The sequence below is a fragment of the Megascapheus bottae genome, chromosome 20 (genome assembly GCF_031878675.1).
Source record: "Megascapheus bottae isolate mThoBot1 chromosome 20, mThoBot2.hap1, whole genome shotgun sequence".
Taxonomy (NCBI): domain Eukaryota; kingdom Metazoa; phylum Chordata; class Mammalia; order Rodentia; family Geomyidae; genus Megascapheus; species Megascapheus bottae.
Genome location: NC_143528.1, coordinates 9,185,579 through 9,209,199, shown reverse-complemented (window position 1 = coordinate 9,209,199; position 23,621 = coordinate 9,185,579). Strand labels below are relative to the sequence as shown.

Genomic DNA, 23,621 nt, shown 5'->3' with positions numbered 1-23,621 from the left:
CATTCATTCATCCATTCATTCATTCATTCATTCATCCGTCACTAAGAGAATATTCTTAGACAGTGTTTCAGGGTCTTATTTCTGACCTTTGAGACTCCAATGACCAATTGTAGTTCATTAAATAAAAACTACTAAACAAATCAACACATTTCAAAAATGTTTCTACTTTATTTTCTTTACAATTTTCCTTTTTGTTTGTTAATTTCTGCTTGTTTCTCACTGGTTTATAGTATTTATTAGTGCAATAAAATAGACCTTAATCATAACTCACCTCTACTAATATATGTACAACCATAATTAGTTTCCCCTGTGACTGTGTGTGTGGTGTATGCATGTATGTATGTATATATGTATTTTCTTAAATAGGTTCTCGCTATGTGGCCTAGATTAGTCTTGAACTTGTGAACTTTCTGCTTCAGCTTCCTGTGTGATGGGGTGTATGACACCATGTCTGGCTCTCTATTATTTTTCCCATAGTTCTTTATGCTTTTATAGTGACTAGCACCATAGAAAATTTAAAAATTAATCTTTATTTGGAAGCATTGCTTTCAAGCATTAAGATTGAAAACTCACTTCCAAGGTATTACAATAACTTGTTTTCAACTCATGCCATTGTGCTTGTAAGATTTTTCTTTCTTTTTTTTTTCTTTTGGTCAGTCCTGGGGCTTGAACTCAGGGCCTGGGCACTGTCTTTGGACTTTCTCAAAGTTAGCACTTTACCACTTGCCACAGCACCACTTCCAGCTTTTTCTGTGTATGTGGTAACAAGGAATTGAACCCAGGGCTTCATGTGTGCTAGGAAAGAACTACTCTACCACTAGTTCACATCCCCTGCCCTGCTTGCAAGATTTTCATAACTCCTTTCATAGTTGAAACAAAATAATGAAATTTGAACATTGTTTTTCCATTCTTTATAGGTGATATAAATGAAGCATTAGAAATGCTAAGTCATATATATTGGAAAATAGAAGAGAAAGGATTTCAATTTCAAACTCAATGTTCTTTTCATTGCTCCCTATTTAATATTTTCGTTTTGTTAATGTTCATTGTGGCCTGAAGTGCTATGGTCCAACATAGACTGCTTCTATCTCACTTCCACTATTGCTTCCTGTTTCAATTTAAAATCATAGTTCAAAATCAGAACAGATAGCTAGACTTGTATCCTGATTGCTTTTCTCACATTTGGGTTCTGTATGTTGTGGGCTAGGACTGTGCTAATCTCTTTTATTTTATTTTTCCCCATCCTGGGGCGCTTAAACTCAGAGCCCCGGGGTGCTGTCCCTAAGCCTTTTTGTGCTCAAGGTAGCACTCTACCATCTGAGTTACAGCACCACTTCTGACTTTTTCTGAGTGATTTATTGGAGATGAATCTCCCAGACTTTCCTGCCTGGGCTGGCTTCTAACTTCAATTCTCAGATCTCAGCCTCCTGAGTAACTACGATTACTGGTACCCAGCTTGTGCTATAATCTTTTTTTTTGGGGGGGGGAGATGTTTCCTTTCTGAGAAAAGGAAGGAAGGAAGGAGAGGGGGAGGGAGGGACTGGAGAAGGAGGGAAGAATGGAGGTAGGCAAGCAGCAAATATATTTTAAAAAAGCAATTAGTGAGTATATCTGAATTTCTGCCTTTCATTCAGACATTTTTGTAATATAAGATTATGATTATCTGACTAGTAGGTGTTAGGAATCTTGGATTTTAAATTTATATGGCTCTTCCCTAGGGATTATAGATCAAATTTATTGTTTTCTGGTATATGACTTGAATTTCTATCCTTCTTTTATACTACTTTTTTCTTGATAAATGAAAACCCTTAGGTCCAATGCTTCTTTTCTGCAAGTTATATTTCATGCTGTGTCTATACTTAATGGCTTTCCTTTCTTTAGCTCTGCTACCTAAGAGAATCTTCTTTCCAACTACTGTTTTACTTAGCATTTTTTACACCTAATGCAATAGCTCTGGTAAGCCTTGCATGGACTTCTTTTGTGCAGATCCAACTTGCTTGAAAATATTTAGTCCTCCGCTTTTTAATGCATGGGTGTTTCCCATTTTCTCTGCACACGGAGGTTTTTCTCTTCATTTTTATGTTCCTGGTAAAGCCAGACTATGCCAAAGTGAATGAATTTTTATCTCATGGATATTGTTTAGGATAATATTTGTCTGAAGTTTATTTGGTGGTTGGGGTGTGAACTGTCTTTTCAGATGAACCCCTCCACTCTCTTTTCTTCCAAACATTTTTAGAGTTGTATAACCATCCTATTCCTTTGTGGTCTATTGCTCATTCCTTCCTTTGATTAGAAATTCTTCCACTTTCCTGTTACACTGCATTCTAGCATACTTTTTTGGATGAGAACCAAACCTGGCAAAGTTTTGACATAAGAGTCCAAGTGGCCTGACTCAATAAAGCTTCATTCCATTTTTATGTTTTATAGAGTCTCCCATTAGAATATCAGTATCAACAGAAGGAGCAAATACTTCCTCATGTAAGTATACTTACATATTTCTGCTCAGTAGTTCTTAAACACAATATAATAGCTTCTTCCAGTGAGTAAGTTTATACAATATCCTCTGCCCTTTTTGAAGGGCAGCATATTAGACTTGGAATCAGGACAGCATTGACTGCTTAGAGTATAAATAGTCTGCTATGCTTCATATGAACCTTACCAAAAATCTATAAGAACATTAAATGACCTCATGTGTGTGAACTTTAGGATAATCTAGTATCTTTGGTTATTGAAAAAAATAATTGCATAGTTTCTGATGCCTATTTTTGTGTGCCTTGGTTTTTTTTTCCAGTTTGTTTTTATGCCTTTATCAACCATTTAAAGCTCAATACCCAGACATTTGTGTACCTCCATTTCAAAGCTCTTCATTTTTCATATGAAGTCTGAAACTGATGGAATGAGAAAAACATAGATAGGTGCCCCTAGTTCAGATCTGATAGTAAGTTACTAATTGTGGGCTCTTTGAAAGAAAATCCTTGAGTAAGAGGTCAGATTAATTTTCATCTGTTTAATGTGAAATGTGCTCCAAGCTTATGGACTTCTACAACTATTAGATTGATTGGTGCATTGTGCCAGATAAAGGGAATTTAGGAAATTAGCAAAGATGAGTAAAAATAGTTTTTGGTGCTTAGAAATTGAAAGCATGATATTAAATTTTGATAAAATACAGGGATGTTTATTAGACCTTGACAATTTCAACTTAGAGCTGCTATCTTTCTCTTTACTTGTAGTTCTTTATTTCTCAGTTCGATAAGCTCTAATAAATACGTGTTCTCAGTTATCCAACGTTAACCTGGAATGAAGGTTTAAGGGAAAATTATTTTTCTGTGAGCTTGGTAGAAAATCCAAAAAATTCTATTCTTTTTGCTAATTTAAGTTTCCTGGTCAATCTACTGGAATACATGAGTTTTTCATCTACCCCTCCAGATTCATAGAACCAGGCTAGGACTATCTGGTGTAAAATTACCTTTTATTTTCTGGGGTTGAACTCAGTGGTAGAGCATGTACTCTGCATGTGTGAAGCCCTGGGTTCAATCCTCAGCACCCCAAACCTACAAAAACTCTATGATAACATGAGGTTTCATGTTTTAACTACATAAAATATCATTTAATAGGATTGATGGCAACTACTACTTCCAGGCAATGAGATGCCAGGAAGAGCTAAATGATCTGTCTCTGTGTTCTAAGGGCCCTTCTTACATATTCCAAAATGCTAATCCCAGCTGGAAAATTAGAATATTTATTTTCTAACTCTGGTTATAAAAAGATAACAGTAATTATGTGCCTATTATGCAATTAACTTTAAGGGATCATATTGAATTTTAATAAGTATTTATTCTAGAAAGGAAATACTGTTTTTCTCTTTGACGTTTTGTCTGAGAGTAATTTGTCCCCTACACTGAATAAAGTTATCAAATGTCTTGTAATTAGAGCTCTTTGTGGTATCATTAAATGGGTGATGGATTCTGTCTTTAAGCAAATAGGATCAGTTTTGGAAGGGGGAAAAAAAACCTTCCTTTGGCTTGCTAGAGGCTTAGGAAACTGAAATGAAGTGGTTATTACCATACTTATTGAGAGAGAAACAATTTTGAAATCTGGCTCTATTCTCTTACTCTATAGGATTAGTTCCTGGTATTTGGTGATATTGAAGACTAAAAAAAAGCAAACTGTACCATTTAGTTAAAGTATTCTCTTTGAGTCATTTTTATACATTATTTCCTGAAGTATTTCAATATATCTGAACTGATTAGTAAATACATTTTTAATCACATGAAAACATATTTGTAATTTGAAAATGTAAACTAAGAGTTCTGGGCTCCGGATGCAAGCATTGTAAGTGCATGACACATGAAGTCAGTTCTGTGTGGAACTCTTGTTTCTGAAGAGTCACGAGAAAGAAATTTATGCATTTAGAACAGGATAAAGGTGAAATATGACTAATTAGAAGTACCAGTAAATCAGACTTAGAAATTCAAAATATATGAAAAAGCCAAAGGCTTTGGAGAAGTTCACATAGGTCAGAAATTATCAGCTCTGAAAGAAATCCTAGATTTCTTTTCCACTTTCTTTCAGCCAGAAAGGAGACACTAGTAAATCCCTGCATTTGGAAATTGAGCTGTGCTTTCGTAATGTAATCATGCCTATGTGGGTTACATTCTTTGCACTATTGACCTTGGTGTTTTGAAGTACATTCTGAAAAGTCTTTCTCGAGGAGTATGGATTCAGCAAGCTGTTTATGTGTTATAACTAAGTTCCTTGGACATTTGGGATCACTATGAAAAAGAAGAGACAGCCCAGTGCCTTTTTATTTCTGTAGGTACAAATGGACCACTTTCTCATTTTTATTTTTAAAATACTATGTTATTTTATTGAAAAGGTGTTGCACAGACAGGTTACCAGTTACATAAGTAAAATAATGAGTAGATTTCTTGTGGAAAAATGTTACCCTATCCCTAGTTTTCTCCTACTTTCCTTCCTGCCATCTCCCCCGGCCCCTGACACACACACACACACACACACACACACACACACACACACACACACACACACACACACTCACTCTCACTCACTTTCCCCTCAAGTTGTAAAGTTCATTTCCAACATAGCATCTTGCGAATACTGCTGTTTCATTGGTTCACCCTTTGTTCTTGGACTCACCATTTTGTGATTTCCCTTCCCTTCCCCAAATCAGATAAACATATATACAAGACACAGAGTACCAAAATAAAAAACAGTGACAATAGGGGCTACACAAAGTGGGGGGGATGAAAGAAAAAAAAGAAAGAATTTTACAATATAAACTTTTTTTTCCATATCTTGGAGTTCACTTTGATTAGCATTATTTTATATAGTCATATGTACGTAGCTAGTGAGCTATTGCGATCCTCTACTAGGACTGAGACAAATACTAATTATTACAAATGAGGGAAACCATGGTGCCTCTGTTTCTTTGGGTCTGGCTTACTTGATTTAATATGACTTTTTCCAAGTCTTTCCATTTCCTTGTGAGTGAGGCAATGACATACTTTCTTTTAGAAACAGAATTCCACTGTGTATATATGTATATATATATGTATATATATATCACATTTTCTTGATCCACTCATCTACTGAGGGGCAGGAGTGGGATTGTTGTATGATAGGGGAGCTCTATGTTTAGTCTTTTGAGGAACCTCCATACCCCTTTCCAGAGTGGTGGAACCAGTTTACATTCCCACCAACAGTGCAGAAGTGTTCCCTTCTGGCCAGATCCCTGCCTGTATCTGTTATTATTAGTTTTCTTGATAATAGTCGTTCTAACTCGGGTGAGGTGGAATCTCAATGTACTTTAGCTTTTCATTTCTTTCATGGCCAGAGATACTGAGCATTTCTTCATGTGTCTATTGACCATTCTTATTTCCTCTTCAGAGAGGTCTCTTTTTAATTCTTTAACCTACTAATAAATGGGGTGGTTTTTCTTGGAGGATTTGTTATTGGGGGAAATTAATGTTTTGAGCTCCAGGCATATTTTTTTTAATTAAGAGATTTTATTAACACTGATTTTTTTACATCATATTTCAAGTGTTGAGTTTAACAAACTGCAATCACTGGCATATAAATTCAAGAACAAAATTAAAATTAAGCTGAGAGTTTATGTCATAGATATCTGCATTCCCAGCCCTCTAGAAAGATATTTTAAAAATCATTATAACAATATGGATTTCCAGATATGGATTTTTAAGTGACTTATTTTCAATCACAATCACTCTACCAGGTTTTCTTCCTTTCTGTTTATTTTTCTAGCATTTTTAAAATATTGGTAAAAGATTGAATTTACTGTTCCTTTTGTAGGAACTTTATAAAGTGACCTTTTTCAATTTGGGGAATTTATACATTCACTATCTTTAGAGTGACTTATACTTTTGACAATTTTTATAATCATCATTCTAGTAAAGATAAGCGTTAGTTTCCTTCTTTGTAAATGATGTATTTGTGGCTAAATCAATCTTAAGTACTTAGTCAAATGAGCATCTTATTACACATAAGTGGCAGCTTTTGGAAGGAGATTTTGTGCCCTGTAACAGACCATAGGACTATCTAGTTCCTTCTTTCATAGAATCAGCAAAAATATAAATGGATTGTTTAGAAAAAAAAACATATAATGACTTCTCCCAGAAGTGCCAGCCGCTAGTGACCCCATTTTATAGACAATTCTTTTGAATGCTATAAAAAATACAATTGTTATAAAAACTACTTTGCTGAATTAATCACCATCCATTCCAATATAATACATAAATGAAGAAAAGAAAAATGAGAAGTTTAATGATCAGCAATAGGAAAGAAAATAAAGATCCATTTCTGGTAAATAGTCTTTAAGTACTAATGTATGTTCCAAGTAACAATACCAGCAAAGTTTTTGCAGGCTTCCTGGATGCCAAGTAATGTGTGAGTTATTTTACATGGATGATGAGCCATGGTTTTCATAAAACATTGCTCTCCTTTACAGATGTGAAACTGGTACACGCTGTCCAGAGTCACATAAGGAGGACTGCCCTGCTATGATGCATAAGGTTTTGTTGCCTCAAAGCAGAAGCCTTTGATATTTAAAGCAATGAGAGTCTGTGAAGGGATTTAGAAAATAGCCTGTAATACTGTAGACTGGGATTATGAAGCCAATGAGTTGTCTTACACAACAGAGTTTGTATGATCTCAGTGATACACATCAAAGTATGACCGGTTAATAAAATGAAAAGAACACAGACTTTGGATGGATTTATGCTCTTAATTCTAAATATTGGTGCTGCTAATTACTGTGTGATCTTAGCCAACGTACTCAATTTCCTGAGACTAAGTTTGTCTTTGTGTATCTTGTGTGTTTCAGTCATACATTGAGAAGCCTCATAGATGAGAGCATAGGTTTGTTTAAAAGTTATAACCTGATGAGAGAGAGCTGGATGATGGAAAAGGGGTATGGCTATAAAGCAAGAAAGAGTGAGAATCAAAGTCTTTCTATCTTATTTGAATGTGATTGAAAAGAAAATTATTGGTGGAGAAGTAAATGAGTTCATAACTTTCAGCCTAAAGGATGCTGTTGAAAATTATTTGCCAGGAAATCAAATAGGTATTTTCAAAATATTATATATTCTCAGCAAAGTCTGACTTTTAAAGAAGGCATCCAAGGTTCCACTTTGACATCTCTAAATGAAAAGAAGAATTCAATCTTGAATGCTTTACCTAAAACAGCTAGCTGAAGGAAATAATGTCTTTTGTTGGTAGCAACCTTTCAGTCATAATGAGGTATAGCACTGGCTCTTGGGAATAGCACAGTGATGTGTTGATTATACTAAACCAGGTCTGGCTAGTTTAATGGGAGATTCTGAGCTCCTGGCTCTCGTGTTCCACCACCAGCTAACTGCCCTATCTGCTTTAAGAGGGGAGGAAACTTCTGAGACCTTTGCTAAATGATTTTCTGCTGGAAAAATGGCATTTCAATTTCAACTCTTTAGTGATGGTTAAATGTGAGTCTGTCCTGCCACTCACTGTTGGAGAATGAATCATTATTGAATGTAGACTGTATTCAGATTTCTATATAAACAAGGCCTTTTCAGGAGTGTGAGACACTGCCCTCTATGGAGAATAACAAATGATCAAGCATCAAATAGCAATAATAATGATTTAGAAATAGGATTTGCTATGTCTGATACTGCTTCCTTCTTCCTGATTGCCTAGAGAGTTAATTGTAGATTAATGCAATGGAATGATTTAGAGCAGGAGTTAGAACTTGTTTGTCAAGGTCATTCCTGTGTGCAAGAAAGTTCCTTCATGTTCTACTCATTCATTTTATAAGTGAAGATACCTTATTTTTTTTACTTACAGCACTGGCTGCAGATAGAACATAATTTTTCAATCTTACCTTACCTTTCTAAAGTCATTTGGTGAGTCTCATTGCATTCCACTACTGAACAAGTTAATTCCAAACTTTTTGATCTGTATTTTACCATTTTTGTAGTTGGCTGAAATTAGCCTTGTGCAAATTTATTCCTTTGAATCATGTATATACACGTGTGAGACTCACAAGAACATGATCAATATACACACCTAACAATAGTATCTATTTTATTTATACACACCAAAAGTAGTGTTTATTTTTATAAGGCAATCTTTTATATATTATACATTTATTCATTCAACTGTGGGTCTTGATTTTATGTTATATGTCAGATCAGTTCTTGAAGAGTCATGAAAAAGGTTGCACTTATTCTAGTTCGTGTAGAGGAGCTTGTATATAGAAAAAAATTGTTTTCAATAATCTTCAAAATAATGAAATGGACAGGAGAATAATGAGCAGCAATAGAATTCAAGGCATTCTCACTATAAAACAAGGCTGAAACTGTTAGTCTAGAATTAGTTTAAATAATTTGATTTTGTTTAATAATGGTCTTTTTAAAATTTAATTTTATTCCTTACTTTGCTATTAGCAGGGTTTGAACTCAGGGACTTAAATTCTTTTTTTCTTATATTTTTATTGTATTTAATAAAAGGGTTACATGATATTTGCCAGCTAGAAGGTGCATTAATTCACGTATATTGATACCCTTTCACATGTCTTGGTCCACATTACCCTCTCCTCCCCCCCCCCCCCCCCGTCTTGGTTTCCCCCCCTTCCCTATCCAATTTCAGATAACCAAATACAAATAAATCCAATATATCAGATAACAAAGTGAGATACTGTAACAATATGAGATAACCAAGGACAGCAAAAGAGATGAGAGATAACATAGTACATTAAGGACAACAATCATTCATTATATGGCTTTTGTTTCAATATCCTGGAGGTCTTTTCAATTAGCTTCATACTATATGGCCTTATGTATGAAGGTTTTGCTCTATTGCAGATCTCTGCTAGTACAGCACAAGGTTTCTTCTGATTATGACAAATGAGGGTAATTATTGAGCCTAAGTTCCTTTGAGTCTGGCTTACTTCACTTAATATGATTTTTTTCTAAGACTTTCCATTTCCTAACAAATGGGGCCATGTCGTTTTTCCATTGTGTACAAATAACACATCTTGTTGACCCACTCATCAACTGAGGGACATCTGGGTTGGTTCCATATTTTTGCTATAGTGAATAATACTGCAATGAACATTGTTGTGCTAGTGGATTTAGTTTCTGGATGGTTGGGTAAATGCCAAGTAGTGGACTTGCTGGGTCATAGGGGAGCTCTATGTTTAGCCTTTTGAGGCACTGCCACACTGCTTTCCATAGTGGTTGAATGAGTTTGCACTCTCACCAACAGTGTAGTAGTGATCCCTCCTGGCCACATCCCCTCCAGCATCTGTTGTTATTCGTTTTCCTGATCCTGGCCATTCTAACTGGAGTGAGGTGGAATCTTAGAGTTGTTTTGATTTGCATTTCTTTTATGACCAGAGATGTTGAGCATTTCTTCATGTGTCTATAGGCCATTTTTGTTTCTTCTTCAGAGAAGACTCTCTTTAAGTCTTTGAGGGCCTTAAATTCTTATTTGGCATTTTCTATTCATGGATGCCATTCTGACTCTGGAGTCACACCTTCACTCTAGCTTTTGCTGGTTAATGGAGATAGTGTTTCATGGATTTTTTCTGCCCAGGCCGGTTCTGAATTGTAGGTACATGCTATTTACAGAGATGAGAATAATTACAGAGCCATGTGTTAAGCAGAACCTTGCTGTCATTGAATATGCACATCTGACACTAGTAGTTGCGTGTTCACCTGCATTGCCTTTTTCCAAGCGAAATAAAGTTTATTAGTTGAAGTCATCAATTCTGTGACTTAAATTTCCCTCTAGCTGATTTCTTTATTTTATTCTTCTGAGGCTCTTTTCATTGCAATAGTTTCTTGAACATTTTAAAACAAATCGTTATTGTGCTTTTGTTCGCCAAACTGCTACTCCTTTTAATGAACACATGATAATCCTACTTATGGTATACAGTGTACTGTTTTAGCACAAGTGTATAATGTATGCAGATCATACCATGGCAATTCATATTTCCTTCTGGTTTTCCTTACTTCATGTTTCAACCCTTTCATCTCCTCCCTTTTATTTCTTAAAAAAATATAGAAACCTTATTGTGAATTGAAGCTATCTTCTGGTGCTTGAGTACCACAGCTCATTTTTATTTTATTTTATTTTATTTATTTTTATTTTTTTTGCCAGTCCTGGGCTTGAGCTCAGGGCCTGAGCACTGTCCTTGGACTTTCTCAAGGCTAGAGCTCTACCACTTGAGCCTCAGCACCACTTCCAGCTTTTTTCTATGTATGTGGTACCGAGGAATCGAACCCGGGTCTTCATGCATGTTAGGCAAGCACTTTAACCACTAGGCCAAATTCCCGGTCCCACACAGCTTATTTTTAATGGTTCCATTATCCAACCAACTTCTCAACACCTTACTCCCACCTACCACCTTTCCCTGCCTTGAGCACTTGCTGCTCTATTATCTTGCCTGTCTCCAGAGAAGTATTAAACCTTTAGTGTTTTTAATCATTAAAGATAAAACAATAAATAAACTTCAAATAAAAGATTTTTCTTTTTACTGGTCCTAGAGCTTGAATTCAGGGCCGGGGCACTGTCTCTGAGCTTCTTTTGGTCAAAGTTAGTGATTTACCATTTGAGCCACAGCTTAACTTCTGTAGTTTTGGTAGTTTATTGGAAATAAGAATCTCACAGACTTTTTCCCACCTGGGCAGGCTTTAAACCGCAGTCCTCAGATTTAGCCTCCTGAATAGCTAGGATTACAGGCATGAGCCACCAGCATCCAGCGAGATTTTTCTTTTATTAAATGATGAAGTGGAAGCAGAAGAATAGTGACAGAAATGTAAACCCAAGTGGCTTCTAGGAGAACAGAGCTAGCAAGGTTGTGATACATCTCCATATTACATGATGAACTTCATGGCCGGCCTGCCTGCCTGCCTGCCTGCCTGCCTGCCTGCCTGCCTTCCTTCCTTCCTTCCTTTCTTTCTTTCTTTCTTTCTTTCTTTCTTTCTTTCTTTCTTTCTTTCTTTCTTTCTTTCTTTTTTTCTTTCTTTCTTACTTTCTTTCTTTCTTTTTCTTCCTTTTCCCTCCCCCCCCTCACCTAGGGATCTGAGAAATACAACAATGAGAAAAGAGACTTTCAAAATAAAAACTGGAAAGGCTCTGAAACAATACTTCAATAAGAAGTGCTGATGAGATTTAGGGTGTGAGTTTTCAGTAGTGTGTGAAATTTAATTCCAAATGATGTGACTGTAAAGAGAGTGTGTATGTTTACCTGGTGGGCCTGCTTTGATCCAGAGAGTCAATAAATATAATTGACATGTTTCTTCATCTTTATCTGTTGCTTGTTTATAAATGTTAGTTACATTCTGGGAGGTTTTCTCTGCCTGACAGGAAGATACTTGCTGGCAACTCCAAACTTATATCACACACACACACACACACACACACACACACACACACACACACACACACACGCCTCATAGTTTAAAATGGAGAGAATGTTTCTTTCATATCAAAACTGCAAATCTTAGAACCATATCTGATTGGCCCTGATTGCATCATAGGCCTATCCCTAACCCCCAGGGAGATTAATGACAGCCCTCCAGTGGGGCTGTACCACATCCACCCAGAGTGTGTTGGGGTGAAAAAGAGAGCAGATGGGAACCCCCCAGGGGAACAGAGTATAGGCTTATTAACAGAGCTGAGTTCTATACTAGAATATGGATAGAGAAAGCTAGGTGGGGGGGAGGGGGAAAGGATGGAGGGAGGAGGGGGGAGGGGGAACACATCCCTGATCACATCAGAGGAATTAGGAAAATAGATACGGCTGAGAACTTGGAAGGGAAATTAAATAAAAAGAGTTCTGTTTAACTGAGTAGCTATAACTAAAGTGGGTAACCAATCTGAAGAAAATAATGAGTGAGAAAACAATGGCAAATTGACAATATCTCTTTAAAAAGCATGGGATTCATTTAAAAACATGTAAAAATCATTTACTTTGATGAGAAAAGCTGAAATGTGTTTCATTCAGATCCTTTTTACAAGAAAGTTAGTTTTTTCTTTTAAATTTTATTTTATTGTCAGAGTGATGTATAGAGGGGTTATAGTTGCATTCATCAGGTAGTGAGTACATTATTTCTTGAACATTGTTACCCCTTTCCATGTTTTTCCCCCCATTTTCCCTCTCCCTCCCTCCCTCCCTCCCAAGTTGTAGAGTTCATTTCCAAGGTATTGTCTTGTGACTGTGGCAGTTACACTGGTTTGTCCTTTGTCCTTTGTCTCATCATCTTGTTTTCCCCCCTTCCCTTCCCTGATTCAAGTAAAGAAGTAAATGTGTATACAATATGCCAGGAACCAAAGTCATGTACAGCAACAGGAGATAAACTATAAAGGAAAAAAAACCCAAAGAGTAAAGGAATAACTTCACATAGGACATTAAAAACAACAACCACAAAGATAAACCTCATTTCCATATCATGGAGTTAATTGTTTTTCTTTTTAAATTGAGTTTATTTATTTATCTATTTTTGATAAAGGAGTTTGAACTTGACCCCAGGCTTGCTAGATAAATGCTTTACTACTTGAGTCATATCCTCCTGCTAAATTGTGTTTATTTTTTAAACTTATACGTTAAAGCTTAAAAATTAAAAATGGAGCAATGAGTTGTTTTGATACATGTGCCCATGGGTATTTTTAAATATATATAGTTATATTTAAATATATATAAACATATATTAGGTTAAGCATCTCAATTAATAATTAAAGTAATTAGAAGTAATTGGTGATAATAAATAATTGAACATATCTCCTTAAAGAATAATTTCTTTATTATGACACCATCAGAATTCATTCTATGAGCTTTTTATTTTTTTCATACAATTTTTATTGTTATTGACAGAAGGGTTACATAATATTCACCAGATAGAAGGTGCATTACTTCACAAACATTGATACCCTTTGTCATTTTGGTCTACTAGCTTTTTGTTGTTGTTGTTTCTATTTTTATTACAGAATTTATTAACATTGGTTTTTACATCATATTTCAAATGATGTGTTTAACAAACATGTATTCAAGAAGGGAATCTCTATATACAATCACTGGCACTTAGCTTTTAGAACATACTAGCTTTTTAAAATGGGCAGCACGATACTGATTTCCAGTTGATCTACCTGGCAAGTAGGACACCGGATCTCATTGTTGCTATTGAAATATCACTGAGTCCCAATTGGTTCACTTTTCCCTAGCTCATCTCTTCCTACTCTTCCCAGCCCTGGTAACCATCCTCTACTCTTAACATCTTTGAAATCAATATATAAGAAAATATGACAGCTGGGTGCAGACGGCTTACGCCTCTTATCCTAGCTACTCAGGAGGATCCCACTTCAAAGGTAGCCCTGGGCGGGAAAGTCTGTGACACTCTTATCTCTAATGTATGAGCAGAAAACTGGAAGTATGTTGTAGCTGAAAGTGATAGAGTGGTAGCCTTGAGCAAAACAGTCCCAGAACAGTGCCCAGGCCCTGAGTTCAAGCCCCAAGACTGACCAAAAGAAAAGAAATGAAATGAATCACATCACCATGTGGTACTTATCTTTCTATATATGGTTTATTCATTTACTTTAAAAAAAATTAAATGAACTATCTTCAGGTAGTTGTACCAAAGAGGTTTCAAGTCAACGTGCCATTTTGTGGGTACAGTGTCATGCCTTTTATCATTCTCCTTCATTTCTCAAAACCCCATTCATCCCCTCAGTTTTTCTAGTTTTGTTATAATATACATACTCTGAATATTATGATTGCATTCTCCAACCCTTTCTCTCTTTCTCATTCGTCTAATTCCCCCTTCCCTAATACCTGGTGGATTATTCTCTTAAAAATGGACAATTAAGGAGATCTGGAGATGTTACAAATTTTTATCACAATACTGGCATGCTGACTAGCTGTTGCTATTTTAATTGGAAAAGAAAGAACATACCTAGCCCTTTCTTTTTATATGGTACAGTGTTCACCAGGTGCAGTGGAAATGTAAGATAATACTGACTTGAGCTTTCTCAGCACCATAGATATCACCACTTGAAACTAAGGAAATCAAGACCTTTGCAGTTCATGTGTTCACACATCCCACTTTTCTCTGACCCTCCCTTATTTTGCATCCAGTCCCAAATGAGCTTGGCTATTTAATTAATTTCCTTAACAAAGGTACTGTGAATTCACAGTGTAACTGATCACCACAGAAAGTGCTGGAGTGGCACTTTTCATTTTATTTCTCACTCTACCCAAGGTCAGCAAAATCTTGAAAACCAATTATCCCAGCTGGCTAGGGTTCCAGCCTAAGGCTGTGTTCATCTTCATTCCAAGTCTGTAGCTGTCTTATAGCCAAGAGATTTGGTATTTAGGCTGAATTTGTTCAATCAGTCTTTAAACAAAAATTTTTAAACAAATTTTTTTGAAGGAATTTGATCATCCACTTCTTCACTTTCATAGTAAGAAATGTAAACAGTCCATGGGATAGGCAAAGTGGCAAGTAAGTTGAACAGTCGATTTAGGATTACATCTTGATGGCTCCTCTTGCTCTTTGTTCCTGAGATCTCTAGAAATTTCTTTGTCTTTAATCAAAATGAATACGTATTTCCCACTGCCTTCTACCATGATGCTGGAAAATGTGGACACGTGTCAGGTGGTGGAAGGGAGTGAGTAGTCAGGGGAGGTGAACAGGAAATAATTTGGACTGAAGAAGTTTGCAGTCAAGTAGAATTGTGGCTAATTGTGGTGATCATGCAGAATTATATGTAATTATGATATAAAATATGAGCGTCAGTTTTCTTTCTTCTTTTTTTTTCCTTCAATTTTTGATGATATTAAGGATTGACATTCAGGCCTTGAGCTTGTTAGGCAGGTGCATTATCAATGCCTGTGCACCATAAATTATATATATATAATATTATATATATAATATATATATATATATATTTGCCAGTCCTGGGGCTTGAACTCAGGGCCTGAACACTATCCTTGGGCTTTCTGAAGGCTAGCACTCTACCATTTGAGCCATAGCACCAATTTGGCTTTTTCTATGTCTGTGGTTTCAAGGAATCAAACCTGGGTCTTCGTGCAAGTTAGGCAAGCACTCTACCATTAGGCCATACTCCTGGCCCCCATAAATTGTTTTAAAAGTAACAGTTTTACTTTCTACCTGGAATGGCCCTGGCTCTAATTCTCCGACTTGGGCTTGCCCATGTCATTGAGAATGACAGGCATGTGCCACTGCACCCAGCCATGGTGGTTCCCTCATAGCTGGGATGATATGTACATGCCATCATGCTCAGCCATTGGTTGAAATGGAGTCTCTCAAAGTTCTTTTTTTAATATATTTTATTGTAATTAATAGAAGAGTTACATTATATTCACCAGATAAAAGGTGCGTTATTTCACAAACACTGCTCCCCTTTCTCATGTTTTTGTCCCCATTTCCCTCCCCCTCCCCTCATTTTGTTTTTCCCCCTTCCCTATCCTATTTCAAATGAACAAATAAACCTATATATAATATATCAGATAACTTCTTTTTGCTTGTGTTGGCTTCAAACTTCTGCTTCCCAGTGGCTATGATTGCCTGCTTCAAAGCCACTGTGCCTTCCTCAGGAGCAGATTTTTACATTAAGGGTTTTGTCATGTAATATACTTAGGAGAGAAAAGCTGTTTGTAGTGTGTCATTTAAAACAAAACAGTGAGTGATGACTTTATCATCTTTAAAAAATTAGCTGAAGGTAAGGAGCTTGCCTACCATACATGAAGACCCAGGTTCAATTCCTTGCTTCCCCATACATAGAAAAAGCCAGAAGTGGTGCTGAAGCTCAAGTGGTAGAGCCCAAGGACATTGCTTAGGCACTGAGTTCAAGCCCCACAACTTGCAAAATAAAGAGAAAGAGAGAGCAGGGTGGCGGGGGGAGAGAGGGAAGGAGGGAGAGAGAGATTAACTGATTGTTTCATTTCATATGTAAAGCTCAGCCCAGTAAAATAACTTCATTGCTAAAAAAATAGAGTTCTATAGTGTACTGAAAAATTATAATCCTGTAGTTTATTATTTAAGATAATTAAATTCCATAATTAAGCATTATATGTAAAAGACAATTGAAGATTAAGAGGTAATAGAAATCAGTTCATGCTAGTGTTTTTAAAACAGTTTTGGAATTTCAATATTTAACTAGAAGTTTTTGAGTTTAATCTCAGTATGGTAAATTGAAACATTATTGCTTACCCCAAATTCACTCTAGTTACATATTTGGCTTTATAAAAAATATGATATGTATCTGAGGATATATTTTTTAAGTTACATGAAAATGTTTATGGAGATGCTGTAATTTCATAAGTTTACCATCATTAAATATTTAGACATTTTTGAAATCTATTCTTATCAAAGTATTGAATTGGCCACAAGTGAGAGATCTGTATAATTTAATATATATACCTGGTTATAATTAAATTTTGAACTACAGTAACATTAAAGAGTGTAGTAAGCCATTTGCTGGTGGCACACATCTGTAATTCTCGATACTTAAGGAGTTGAGATTTGTGAATCATGGGTCAAAGATAGCCAGGACAGAAAATCTGTAGGATATTTATCTAGTTAGCCAAAAAACTGAAACTGGAACAATGGCTCAAGCTGTAGGGTTCTAGACTTGGACAAAGCAGCCAAGTTAAATATCAAGTCAGTACCAACACACACAGACACACAGACACACACACACACACACACACACACACACACACACACACACACACAGAAAAGCAAATCAACTAATTATAATAATCAAGTTGAAAGCAAAAATGTGCCTTTAGTGTAATTCCTCTCTTGATTCTTAAAATTTATTTATTGAGAATAGTGACTAATGAACACCAAACTTCCATGTCATTTCATAAGTTTTCCACCACATTTCCCCATATCGGAATTAAGGTAGATTAAGAAAATAATAATAATAATGTAAGAACAGTATTTAACATTTATTTTTAATGTTATATATGTATGTTATCCCACAATTCAACCCATAAATCTAACTGTTCAGTCAGCCTGTAAAAACCCATGTCTTTCATAAGCCATGTGTCTTTGAGAAAACATACCTTGCTTATTTCTATTTCTTAGTCTAGAAAGTTATAAATTGCTACCGTTGCCCCTCCACATTATAAAAATAAAATTATAGTCCTCTGTAGAAATGTACAAGAAGGAATCCACCTTGTCAGGCAGGATATTTTTGTGACAAAGTTTAATTGGATGGAGATCTCAACTATATTATATATACATATATATACTCAAAAATCTTCTCATATATATATATGGAGGTATCATATATACGAGTATATAGGTAGATATATATGAATATTCTTAATAAATATTTATTTATCAAAGAAAATTTTTGTAGTAATCTTAAATGAGTTTATGCAAAATGTGCCTATTTTTCTTACTTGATCAAGTAGGTTTATTTTTCTATGCTGTCTACATATCATCTGAACATCACCTCCTTAATTCTCCAAAACATACATGAGTCTTTGTTTAAACTTTCTGTAAGCTGTATTTGGGGAAAAAAACATACAGTCTATGGGTGTTTGAAGATGGATAGATTCCCTACCAGGGCGAGTTGCTTTCTCTGTGCAAATGTGGATGTGTATGTAAAAGTTGGTAAGCCTGAGAATGGACATAGATGACTCAGGGGCACATAAGAAGTTTAGTAGAACATTTATTTATTTATTTTTACAGTACAGGTGAAGATGACTGGGATTTAAAATTATTCCTCTTAGAAAAAAAAAGATGAGTAAAAATGCGTAATACTGCATGTGTTCTTTAGAGGTAGAAGGTATAAAATTTTCTTTTAAAAAATTTTTGAGAAGCTGACTCATCATTTGTGTAAAGAATGTACTGAGGAATGAGTCCAATAAAACCTTTTAATGGAGAGAGACTATTCACAGAGAATAGATAGGGTGAGCTGTCATTTCAATTATTTTCAAAATGTCTTAGCTGTCTCCATCCTTTTACTGAAAGTTCTGAGTGTACGTATGTCTAGAAAAAGAATCACATGTTTAGGTACATGTATTAAATGTACATGTACATTTAGGTACATAATATATATATATATATAATATTTGTCTTTCTGCCAGTCCTAGGGCTTGAACCTGGATACTGTTTCTAAGTTTGTTTTCTCAAGGATACCTTTCTACCACTTGAGCCACAGCCCCACTTCCGGCTTTGGAATGGTTAATTGTAAATAACCAATTGGGTGATCCTTAGATCTTCACCTCCCAAGTAGCTAGGATTACAGGTCTGAGCCACTCCTCCTCAGTCTCAGTATGATTTATTAAAATGATGATCCACAATTGGAAAATATATTGCTGTTTAATTAAGAAATGAAAGCACACATTCCTTTTTAAAAATTTGATCTGACTCTGAGATGTTAGATTATCATCCAGTCCAGCAGTTTCTTATTGTTGGTCCTATAACTGTTGCATTAAATTACTGATTGTCTGTACTCATGTGTACATTGGCTCTCACATAAGAACTGAGCATGGTATAGAAATTTTGCTTATTTGTTTACTGACACTTCACTGTGTCAGTTCCCAGTGCATTTAAATGCTGAGCAATGAATCAGTGAATTCAGTATCTAATTTTTAGTTAAATTATCATTTTCTTTTAGATTATTTCTACATAAAATTTAAAAGCATACCTTAATCTTGTTTTTTTGGATTTTTTTGCCAGTCCTGAGGCTTGAATTCAGGGCCCAGACACTGTCCTTGAGCTTTCTCAAGGCTAGTGCTATACCACTTGAGCCACAGCACCACTTATGGCTTTTATGTGTATGTGGTATCATCATGCTGGGAAGGTAACTCTACCACTAGTCCATTCTCCCGGCTGATGCATGCCTTAGTCTCAAATTAAAAAAAAAAATTTAAAAATAGTTTTTGATCAAAATAACATTTATTTTCATCTAAATTGCCTTCAATAAAACTGACAAGAACTTGTAGCATCTGGGGCAGCATTCACTCACCGTGTATACCTATTTTTACATTTATTTCTCAATTCTACCTCTGCCAGGTTTTGTCATTTTATGGTGAATACTTGACTTCGTGGTGATTTGTAAGAATGTGTCTTTCTTGATGGGATTATTAAAAATTATTTGGGAATCTATTAACTTTTATCACTGTTCTCTATAGTGCCAACGAGCCACCTTTTTGAGAGGCGGTTGCCATAATCCTGTTGATCTGGTGGATTCTTTCTTTTGTGGTCATTAAGATGAGCAAATAAAAAAATGGAAACAATAGTACCTTTAATAAGCACCTACCATATGTAAAATGCTTTCATCTGAAAATAGATATTAGATATGAGGAGATTGACAGGCTCAACATTACCATCTTGGTCACAGTGGAATCGGAGGCAGGTCCACCCTTAGCCTTTCTGAAAAGTCAGGTGGAAGGTAGAGGTGAAAGAGCAGCCCTCACAGGGCTCCTCTTGTGCTGTCTATCACTTTAGCCCACAGGGCATACAGTTGTTGCAGCTACTTTTGGTCTTTTTTCCTTTATAAGATTCCTTGGACCAGATTAACTCTGTAAGTCAGTTTTGAAACAAGATACAAAAATAAATGCATAGTTTTATACCATAAAAGCTCTTCAAGTCAGAACATTTTGGCACCAAGTTATCTTTTCTTGGTTCTTGGTTAATTTAGAAAAAAAAATCCCTGAATTATTTCCTCTGTCCACCTCCACCATACACACATGCATTGGGAAAGGGGAACAATTGCATTTTGTGTTGTGGTAGATGAAAAGTATATGCATTAAATATCTAATATGCATAGGTTATTCAAAAAACAGAATAAATACAAGATGCATAGCCTCTTCTACTTCATATTGGTTTGAATGGGCCCTTTCAGAACTGTTTGAGATGCAGAATACAATCAGAACTTTTCATTTAAATTTCAGATTCATATGGAAAGTTATCTTCTTTCAACAATCCTGACAACAAGATTTCTTTTTTAATGTATTTAGGTCGACTTATTTTTGTCAGTTTTTAGAGTGTTGTGGTTATTTTTGTCCCAGGGAAAATAGCATTCATGCCCTGGAAGTTAACATTTGCAGCCTCTTTTGTTGTGGTGTAAATTCCAAGTGACTGACTATGATTACACCAAAAATGAAAGCTGACTGGCATTATCTCAAATTGACTTAAAGCCATGACAAGTTTCTTGTCTGCAGCAACATATCAGTTTGAACATATGAAGGATAAGAAATTGCAGCTTTTTTGTGGCTGTATTTCTTCTTGGAAATCATTGGGGAAATTTTTATTTTCTTTTTTTTTTTAGTGGATCACTAATATCATATTATGGATTTTAAAGTAGGGTGGCCCATCCAAACCACACTTCATTATACCTGACTCTCTTTATTCAAGTTATCTTTTATCCTTTGTGAACAGATACTTCAGTAACATTAAAAAAGGGTGCATAGTTATAATTCAAAAGCAAGCAGTTAAAAATGATAAAACACAAAGAATTCATTGGAGTGACAGCTTTCCTTTCAGCATTGATACAAATCCTGGTGATCTCTTACATAGTGTTAAAACCCAATCTCCGAGGCTCTTCTTCTTTAACATTTGGTATTACTTAGCTATTTTGTTTGGCACAAATCCCTTCTATCTCATCTTCTAATGCATTGGCAAAGTTCCTATTGCCAACAGCTTCAAGCATACTACTGCAAGGGTAGGCTGCAGAGCCGAACCTTCTAGCCTGTACAGCCTTATAAATAATGCATCTACTTTCCTGTAACTACATGAACCCTTAGACTTCAGTAGGCATTGCTTTGTTAGTCAGGGTAATAGAGCTGAGAGATGAACCTTGGTGGAAATAGTTTTAAGCAACTTTAGACACTCATTAGAAAATGACTTGACTCCACACTGGATGCATTCATTAATCCAGATAGGGGTTAATCCTAATAGAATGCCTCGGGTATTAATAGTGATATAAACAAGATATGTAAAAATTATTTTTTGCTTGGTGATTCTAAATGATAATATTGAGATATTGGTTACAGATAAAATCTAATGTGCCAAGGTGCTCAGTAGTATTGCAAGTTGTTGGATTTGTAATTCTGGAGGAAAAATATCATGTTAATATGATAGGTAAGTGAATAGCATAGTGTGTGTGTGTGTGTGTGTGTGTGTGTGTGTGTGTGTGTCCATGACTCATGTTTGAGCTCAGGTTCTGGTGACAGCTTAGCTTACTTGCTGGGTTGGCACTCTGCCACTTGAACCATACCACTGGTATAGCTTTTTTACTGGAGTTTTGGGGACTTTTCTGCCTTGGGTATAAAGATTTCAGCCTCCTGAGTAGCTACGAGTACAGCCCTGATCCATTGATGTCTCATTATATTTCTATTTTTACCTTCAGATGTTTGTAAATTTATGTCATTAAAGATTAATGTGTTAGCCCTGAGCATGAGAGGAAATAAATTTAATGAAAATAATTTTAATTCCATTTGGAAATAACATCTCTGAAAAATAGTATGGAAATAAAAACTCCCACCTCATTGAACATGTCATACAATGTGAATATATGCATAATACGGTGCATATGAGCATATAAGATGATGCTAAGTGAAATGAACTCCAGGATATGGAAATAAAAGGTTTATCTTTGTGGTTGTTGTTTCTGACATATGATGTGAAGTTATTTCTTTTTTCCTCCCCTTATGGTTTAATCCCCTGTTGTTACTGTATTTGACTTTGGTACCTGGTATATTGTGTATATGTTTATCTGTTTATTTGAATTAAGGAAGGGGAACAACAAGATGATAAGACAAAAGAAAAAGGGTGAACCAATGTTCCAGCAGTATTCATAAGACAATATGTAGGAAATGAACTTTACAACTTGGGAGGGAGGAGGGGAGGGTCGAGAAAGACATGGAAAGGGGTCACAATATTCAAGAAGTAATGTATTCACTACCTTATATATGTAATAGTAACCTCTATGTACATCGCCTGGCAATCAAATTTTAAATAATAGAAAGTAAAAGGGTCTCAGAGAGCAAACCACAATTTGTAGAGAACTGAGCAGGTTGAAAATGATGGAATTTGGAAATTTTATAATGATAATCTGCAAACTAAGAACCTACCAAACATTACTAGTAGGTAAAGAAATACTCCATTTCAAAAATAACAGAAGTGAAGAACCTCTTCTCCATGCCCCCCACAAAATGATTACATTGTAGGAATTAGACTTCAAATTGATTTGTATTTGTTTATGTCAAACATGTTGCTTGAGAGCCATGTACATTCTCATTTATTAAAAGAAGGAAAAAAATCATGTTACTCACTAGAAAAATAATATGCAATCTGTTTTGTTATTGATTTCTTTAACTACTCTCAGGCTCATCTCTGAGCAGCTCAGATGTTTAGAAAGATGATAAGACTGTGACTCTAGAAGCCAAACTTCTTTTGATTATCTTTTGCCTTTGACATGAGTGGCTTTGCTGAGCTATCAACCTCACTAGAATTAATGCTTAATCAAAATCTCTAATGCTTATTTTTCTGAATCATGTAAGATTGCTATAAGCAAGCAATCTTCAAGTCATATCATTAAATATTTATCTGTATGAATATCATGTAAACTCTTCGATTTTGATTGTAAATTTTGTGTATGCTCAAACTTCAAGCTGGTACCAATGGCTCATATCTATAACTCTAGCAAGTTAGATACTGAAATCTAAGAACTGAGATTCAAAACTAGCCAGGGTAGACAAATCTAGGAGAACTTATCTCCAGTTCACTGGCAAAAAGCCAGAGATGGAGGTGTGGCTCAAATAGTAGAGCATCTTCCTTGATTAAAAGAGCCACGTAAGAGTGCGCGACCAAGAGTACTAACACACACATGCATAAACACACACAAATTAATGTTTTTATGAAATTAAGAAATCTCTATAATAGTTTACCAAATAGATAATAATAAAGTACTATACACCACCTTTACAATAGAATTTAAATTAAAAAATAATAAAAGTACATTAATGCCTTATTTTCATATTTTTAACCCTGCCTCCAAAATAGTCAACAGCTCTTTAAGTCACCAACTTATCATCAGCTTTCTACTATAGCCAAGTCTGTGTT

The 23,621-nt window shown here is 35.5% G+C and overlaps 1 protein-coding gene across 2 annotated transcripts in view; it reads left to right on the top strand.

Annotated features, from left to right (window-relative positions):
- Nrg1 (neuregulin 1) overlaps nt 1-23,621 on the top strand; it is a 995,737-nt gene that overhangs the window by 837,140 nt on the left and 134,976 nt on the right. Inside the window, exon 1 of one of the 2 annotated variants that reach the window (XM_090353943.1) lies at nt 2,432-2,478. The exons of the other annotated variant lie outside the window; for it this stretch is intronic. The gene's annotated coding sequence lies outside the window, so the exon portion shown is untranslated. Of the gene's footprint in view, nt 1-2,431; nt 2,479-23,621 lie in introns of those variants that run through there. 2 annotated transcript variants of the gene reach the window in all.